The sequence below is a fragment of the Stylophora pistillata genome, chromosome 6 (genome assembly GCF_964205215.1).
Source record: "Stylophora pistillata chromosome 6, jaStyPist1.2, whole genome shotgun sequence".
In the NCBI taxonomy this organism is placed as follows: Eukaryota; Metazoa; Cnidaria; class Anthozoa; order Scleractinia; family Pocilloporidae; genus Stylophora; species Stylophora pistillata.
This window is the reverse complement of record NC_142524.1, coordinates 17,400,953-17,408,666: the sequence shown is the minus strand read 5'-3', so window position 1 is coordinate 17,408,666 and position 7,714 is coordinate 17,400,953. Positions and strand designations below refer to the sequence as shown.

Sequence of the window (7,714 nt, the reverse complement as noted above, 5' to 3'; positions counted from 1 at the left end):
ATAGATTGGAGACTCTGAGAAAGGTTAGGAAAATACAGCAACATTCTTGCAGATATGGCATCTTCTTGAATCTACAAGGGGCAGATGTAAATTTTGGTACTGAGCATGAAACCATAAAAATGATAAAGGGGTGGAGAGTTTGTGGTACTACTAGTGTTCTCGCACGATAAGAATGGACGAATTAAATGTGGAAAAATAAATAGAAATAAAAGTTGCTTCATTAAAGTATTTGGATATGCTCTATAGTATCTATAAAATAGCATAATAAACTCATTGCAGAAACGAATTTCCATGTGTAGTTTATAAGAATGATTAAGCATAATTTTTATACAGCTGAGACCTTCACGAATTCCTCTTAAAATTATACTTTCTTGCCAGGAAATACATTCTACCATCTTAGAACATTCATGTAAACGAGGGACCTATAAGAATATAAAAACTTATGTTTTTAAACCATGGTAAGACTCTATGGCCTAATGGATAAGGCGTCTGACTACGGATCAGAAGATTCCAGGTTCAAGTCCTGGTACAGTCTTCATTTTTAAAAGGTGAGCGAAAAAAATAACATCATGATTGTCCCCATTATGGCAACCAGTTAAACCCAAAAACTCGTATCCATGCGCTACTAAATAATCAATTGTTGGTTGACAATGGTTTGTTGCCATCATGGGGCAATATAGGACAAGATTACAAATGAAACTAACATCCGAAAGTATTAGAAATATCTCTTCTAACATTTCATAGTGTTGCATGAGAAGACAAAGAATTGTTCTAGGAGCCCTTCGAATAAGAGAAATAGAGAATTTTATTTCAGCAATTGTCCCATAAATAGCCCCCATATCACGACGGTTGATTACGAGTTGTATCTGCAAAAGACATTAAAGAAAAAAAAGGTATTTTCACTCCCGCTAGAAATACAAACTGGAATTCTAAAACTGAATGAAATAAAATACCGAATAACATCTGGTAAAAGTCGAAAAACAAATAAATCAACATGTGGTCGGCTAGCCTCATTAAACATCATTCTATAGTAAAAAGATAATGATCTCTTCCATCTCCTATATCTCCTGTTTAATGTTGGATTCATATAAACATGAATGGAATAGCTATCAGTTGACTGATGAACATTTACATCTATCAACCGCAATATCGTTTCAATAAGATTCATTAAAAAATCCATCATTCCTTGATGATGAAGCAAAAAGCAGGACATGATTATATGTCTATCTTCAAGACCCATCTAAAAAGAAAAATTAGGAATACTTTCTTACTTACTGAAAATAAATATGACTTGCTGAAGAATGAATAAATTCATTAAAAGTGTTCACATTAAAGAAAAATCGTAATGAAAAGAAATGAAGAACGGATGATGGAATTATCAGATACAAAACTAAGCGCACCTTATAATAAAAAAATGGTTCAAAAACAAGGAATTGAAGGGTATACATATTACCCTCACGAAAGTAAGTAGAGGCACATTCTAATACATATTTTACATCGGATAAACGTCTTTCGGTAAAAGGTGTAAAATTAGGGTCTCGTTGTTGGATGGGTCTGATTGCAATTTGGAACGTCCTTTGAAATGCTTGTGTCAACTACGATGAAACACATGAAAAAACTCCAATTAAAAAACGTTATATAGAAAATTATATCATATGAATGATTCGCGCTTACCTGAGTAATTCTATGCTCCAATGCTCCAGGGGCAGGTAAGGCTTCCAAGTCTTGAATCGCTTGTAGCCTCTGCTGTTCTCTTCTTTCACCTTCTGCAACTCGCGGTATCTCTGGGAGGTAAATACGACTTGGTGCTGGTGGAAATGGGGCACGTGGATTTTGTACTGTCGTCCACTCTCTTCTACAATTCCCACACGTTCGACTCGCTCGTCTGTGGGTCTGATAACAGGCAAAGTGTATCCTCTTCATACAGCAAGGTGTTGTTCTTGCTCGTCGCATGGTGATGGTTATTTCATCTTGGCATATAAAACATTTGTCATCTTGTCCATCGTGTGTGGGTAACAATCCGAGTATTCGTCTCGATCGCCTGGTAGTAGTGGTAGTAGTGGTGGGGTTGTTAACTGGAACGAAAGAATTTTGTCCTTGCAATCGACGGGATCTTCTTAGAGCCATTCAAGAGGTTGATTCAAGGATAACTTCAATGACGGCTCGCACAATGTCAGCAACGACATATGTTACCATCAAGTCACAAATCGTATCTGGGAGTTCATCATCACCATGACCTTTTTATATGATAAGAAGATACCAGATAATTATCAGATAATTACCATATATGGGTATATACCCCCCCTTCCCCTACCCCCTCCTTATAAGGTAAAAAAGATAATGGTCTGTGCGGGTATAAAAAAACCTAATAAGGTAAAAAAAAAAAAAAAAGGGTAAAAAAGATAATGGTCTGCGGGTATAAAAGATTGGAGTTCACCGGTGGAAAATTATTCGTAAAAAGGATCACTCTGCAAGTAAGAAGAGGAGGAGGAGGAAAACCAGTTTACGAATCACAAACCATGTCAATCTACACAGAGGTTAGTAGAAAGTAGATTTCATATTCCAGTAAAAAGGAGTTCTCTATAATTATTTATTACATTTTTTATTTTAGGAGATCAGTAATATTATGGCTTTTAGGATACAGGATGAAATACGCTCTTTTTTACAAAGATATAATCAACCTCAACACGTACTGAATGTAAAATTAACTGCTCACCCTAGTATGTTCAATGTGGAATATATTAATACCATACTTTGTAAAGTACATGAGGGATTTCGTCATTTGTGGATTGTCATCGATGTAACGAGTAAGGAACAAGACGAACTCATGCACATTGTGAGAATTTGTGAAACGAATTGAAAAAGCTTTTATTTTTTACAATTTTTATAGTGATCGATTCTCTTTATAAAAAATGAAGCGGAAATCAGATGCTCTCTCGGATGATGATGATACTGGTGACGACTCGCTCATTGATTTTGTATCTGATGTTGATGATGATGGGGGTCAGTCGGGAGGAGCTTTATTCCATTTTAATTTCGAAAGAAGTGGATTTCCATCCCGATGGAAAAATGTAGTATTCAGCAAATTTAAGAGAAATACGCGAACCTTCATCCAGTGACGATGTTGGAAAAGAGATATCTGAAGCTCTCACAAGGTATGAACAATGATGGATCGCAAGTAATTGATTTTTTGTGATTCAAAAAAGCTAAAAAATGATTTTTTTAATTTTTTAGATCTATTCGTAACACTCTAAGGAGCGAGAATGTTCAAAATCATCACATGATGCATTTCAACCTTCAATCTGATGCATTTCCTCATGCATTTCAATCCATCACCCTACCAGTAGAAGAAGTGATGACTGGAACGGACAGGTTTGACAGTTACATGGTTGCATTAGCAAACAAGCTCAATTCTGGTGAAGCCTTCAATTCCTCCTCCTCTTTTAACGCCGACCTTACCATCATTCAATCACCGCAGAGAGGTGGTAAGTTTAAATTTGACTTGGGGAAGATCCCCATGGTGGATGTTTTGAAGAAAAAAAAGAGTGTCATCATGATAACAAATACAGATGAATTGTGCTGTGGAAGGGCAATAGTTATGGCACGAGCTAGAACACAAAAAGGGCAAAGCGTAGACAACCGTTGTAGATATGATGTAATTAGATGTAATGATAGTGTACAGAAACATCTTGCGGAAGAATTACATGAAAAAGCGGGTGTACCTTTTGGTCCTTGTGGGATAGAAGCTCTACGCAAATTTCAATCTATTTTATCGGACGAGTTTCAACGTAATCATGTACGGCATCATTCCTATATATGATTACGTTTGAGGGTCCAGAGTCGTCTCAAATTTTACGTCTATTACAAGTGAATGATCATTTTCACGTGTGCACATCCTATGCAGGATTCTTAGAGAGATCATATTTTTGTGACGATTGTAATCGAGGTTTCGATCATGATGAATTTCGTCATCATCCTTGCCAGGGTCGTCGATGTCCGGCTTGTAAATCAAAAAAATGTGGGCCGAAGAATGTCAAAGATACCCCGTTTCATCATTGTGGTACATGTAATCGTAAGTTTTATTCTATTCAGTGTGTTGCATTTCACAATGACGACGGAGTGTGTGCAAAGCTACATAGGTGCGGACTTTGTTGTAAAGAGATTCATTTAGATTTAATGAAGAAACATGTTTGTTTTCACGGTACCTGTCATGTGTGCAAAGAGGAAGTGTTTTTGCGAGAGCATAAGTGTTTCATTCAGAAAGTCAATCCAAATGATGATAAAGAGGAAGAGGATAAAGAGGAAGTGATGATAAGATAATTAAAAAAGATGATAAAGAGGAAGTGTTTTTGCGAGAGCATAAGTGTTTCATTCAGAAAGTCAATCCAAAAGATGATAAATTGCGAAAAAAAGACAAGAAAACTCTTGAGAGACATCGAAAAGTGAGACCGGACGCTTCTTATTATGTGGAACCCCCCATTTTTGTTTATGCTGATTTTGAAGCGCGCCTTTCTGACGATAAGACACAAATGCCGATTTTGGTGTGCGCCTTAACATCAGAATCAAACGGTTTGTTCAGTTTTATGGAGAGGAATGTACGCGAGATTTTCTTGATTATCTTACCACACTCACTATAGACCAATACGGTGATTCTAGAGAGGTGATTTGTATCTTTCATAACCTGAAAGGATATGATTCCGTGTTTTTACAACATCAAATCTTAATCGAGGGGAGGCGTATGATGGATGTCGTTTCGGTGGGAACCAAAGTGTTATCCTTTCGTGTCGGGGAGATCACCTTTAAGGATTCTTTTTGTTTTTTACCTATGAGCCTTTCTTCATTTACATCTACCTTTGGTCTGTCGGAGGTGAAAAAAAGGTTTTTTCCTCATTTGTTTCATACTAAGAAAAATGAATCTTATGACGGACAAATCCCTGACGAATCATTTTATGATCCCGATGGTATGTCATCTAAAACAAAAGAGGAATTTTTAGAGTGGCATCGAGCGCAAGTAGAAACGAATGGTCGTTTTTTTTTGAAGGAAGAATTGATAACGTACTGTCAATCGGACGTGAAACTTTTAAAAGAGGGATGTATGAAATTTGTGAATGAATTTCGCTCCATCGCTGGATTTGATCCATTTGAGAAATGTATTACAATTGCCTCGGCTTGTAACAGATACTGGAGGAAATGCCATTCACCATCTCGATGTGTAGCTGTTGAACCTATAAATGGTTGGGAAGGGGGAAAAGTGAATCATTCAAAAGCATCGCTTGAGTGGCTTCATTGGTGCGAGTATCAATTGAAGTCACCCACGCCTAGAATATTACATGTTAGAAATGGCGGTGAACAGAGTATAATAGCTAATCCATTTTCCTACCACGTGGATGGATTGGATTCCACAACCAACACTGTGTATGAATTTCATGGGTGTCTTTACCATGGTTGTCGCACGTGTTTTCCTGATAGGATGCAATTCTCATTTGCAAACCCAGATCGTACCATGGATGCTCTTTTTTCATGTACCATGCGAAAAACGCAAGATCTTCGCACTAAGGGTTATCACGTTGTTGAAATGTGGGAATGTGAGTGGAAGAGACTCGTTTCCGAATCCGAAGAGATTCGCTCGTTTTTATCAGGCATAGAGATTATTTCACCTCTAGTAGCGCGTGGTGCATTTTTCGGGGGTCTCACGGGTGCTGCGTCACTGTATTGTAAGGCGGATGAAAAACTAGGGGAAGATACACGATATGTAGATGTAACATCTGAAGACCCGTGGGTTAACAAGTATGGGACGTACCCTGTGGGTCATCCAATCATTTACTTCAAACCCAAGGAGCAGGACATATCGGCTTATTTTGGAATTGCTTGCGTAGATGTCTTACCTCCGCTCTCACTTTTCAATCCGGTTCTTCCTTATAGGCATAATAGTAAGTATAATAGTAAGTATAATAGTAAGGCATAAAAGTAAGTATAATAGTAAGTATATAGTAAGTTGACATTTCCTCTTTGTCGCACATGTCTTGAGACCGAATCTAAAAAACCGCCACTCGAACGTAATTATTGCTGTTCGCATTCTGACTCGGAACGCATGTTGAGAGGTACCTGGTGTACTCTAGAAATTCAAAAAGGAATTGAAATGGGGTATGTTGTCAAACGCATTCATGAAGTGTACCATTTTCCATCAGACCAAAGGGTCACAGGGCTTTTTTCATCTTATGTAAATACGTGGTTAAAGATCAAACAGGAAAGTGGTGGGTGGCCTTCATGGACGCATGACAACAATGAGAAGAAAGAAGCGTATCTTAAGGGGTATAATGAACAGGAGGGGATCGCACTTGATTCTTCCAAAATAGAAAAGAATCAGGGTCGTAAGACGACAGCAAAATTAATGCTCAATTCCTTTTGGGGAAAGTTTGGTGAACGTATGAACAAGTATAAAGTAGAGCAGATCACTGAACCGCACCAATTATTTGATCTCATTACCAACCCTCTCCTAGAGATTTCATCTATTCGCGTGTTGAGTTCAGAAGTATTGGAAGTGACACATAGAAGGATAGGTGAAGATGTAGACACGGGATCAAAACCTAACATTTTCATAGCTATTTTTACTACGTGTCAAGCTAGATTGAAATTATACGAATCGCTCTCTATCTTGAACGAGCGAGTCTTGTATTACGACACTGACTCGTGTATTTACACGTGGAAACCGACGTAAGTAGAGATTCCTCTAGGTGATTTTCTGGGTGATATGACTAATGAACTTGATGATGATGATTATATAGTGGAATTTGTATCTGGGGGGGGGGGGGGGGCAAAGAATTACGGTTACGTTACCAAGAAGGGAAAGACAGTTTGTAAGGTGCGCGGGTTTTCACTCAATGTAAGGGGGTCGATGCAGTTGAATAACGAGGTCATGAGAAAGAATATTTTAGATGAAATCATAAACCCTTTAGATGAGAGGCGAGAGACTTTGGTAACTAATCCTACTCATTTTGTTAGGGATCCGTTGAAAAAGACTATTAGAACGGAAAAAAAGACGAAGAGATACGGATTGGTGTTTGACAAGAGAATCTTTGACAGTCACACGTTTAAGTCTTTCCCTTATGGATATTTAAAGTATGATTTGAACGACTTTGATGAGAATTTGATTTTTACACTTTTATTGTAAAATCACACAACTAAATAAACAACGTTTACATGATGGAACATGCTTCTGGTTTTATCACTGCATTATTTGCCTTCGACCATTGTAGTTTAGTCATTGTTCCCCCTGCTTTTCGATAAGCCGCATATCTCCTCTTATATTCATCCTCTTTTTGTTTGATGCGATCCGATACGGGTTTTCCCTCGGCAATTTTGTACAACATCTTAGCTGCTTTAGGTATAGCGCCCAATCTAAACTTGGTAGTCCCTTGTTCAATACCATCTATATTCAAAGTTTACGTGGCGTGACTCTGCTTATGACCTTAGGGACTCTGAAAATAAGCTTAATATTCCACTACCGCGCACTAATTATTACAGAAAAAGCTTTAGCTACAATGGCGCCACATTATGGAACAGTTTACCACGCGATATAAGGAACACAGAGTCTCTGGGGTTATTTAAACGTAAGATCAATGACATTTTTTAAGTCTAACGCACGGCATTCACGGAAAACAGCTTTAGTGTTATAGTATGTAGTTTTAATTTTAAATATCTTAGCGTATGTGAT

At 37.7% G+C, this 7,714-nt stretch overlaps 1 non-coding gene and 1 pseudogene across 1 annotated transcript; both read left to right on the top strand.

Moving 5' to 3' along the window:
- The first annotated feature begins 462 nt into the window (after positions 1-462).
- Positions 463-535, top strand: Trnar-acg (transfer RNA arginine (anticodon ACG)). Its single transcript has one exon. It is a non-coding gene; the product is annotated as a tRNA-Arg (tRNA).
- A 2,377-nt stretch (positions 536-2,912) lies between these two features.
- Positions 2,913-4,335, top strand: LOC148728591 (uncharacterized; annotated as a pseudogene).
- Positions 4,336-7,714: the final 3,379 nt, after the last annotated feature.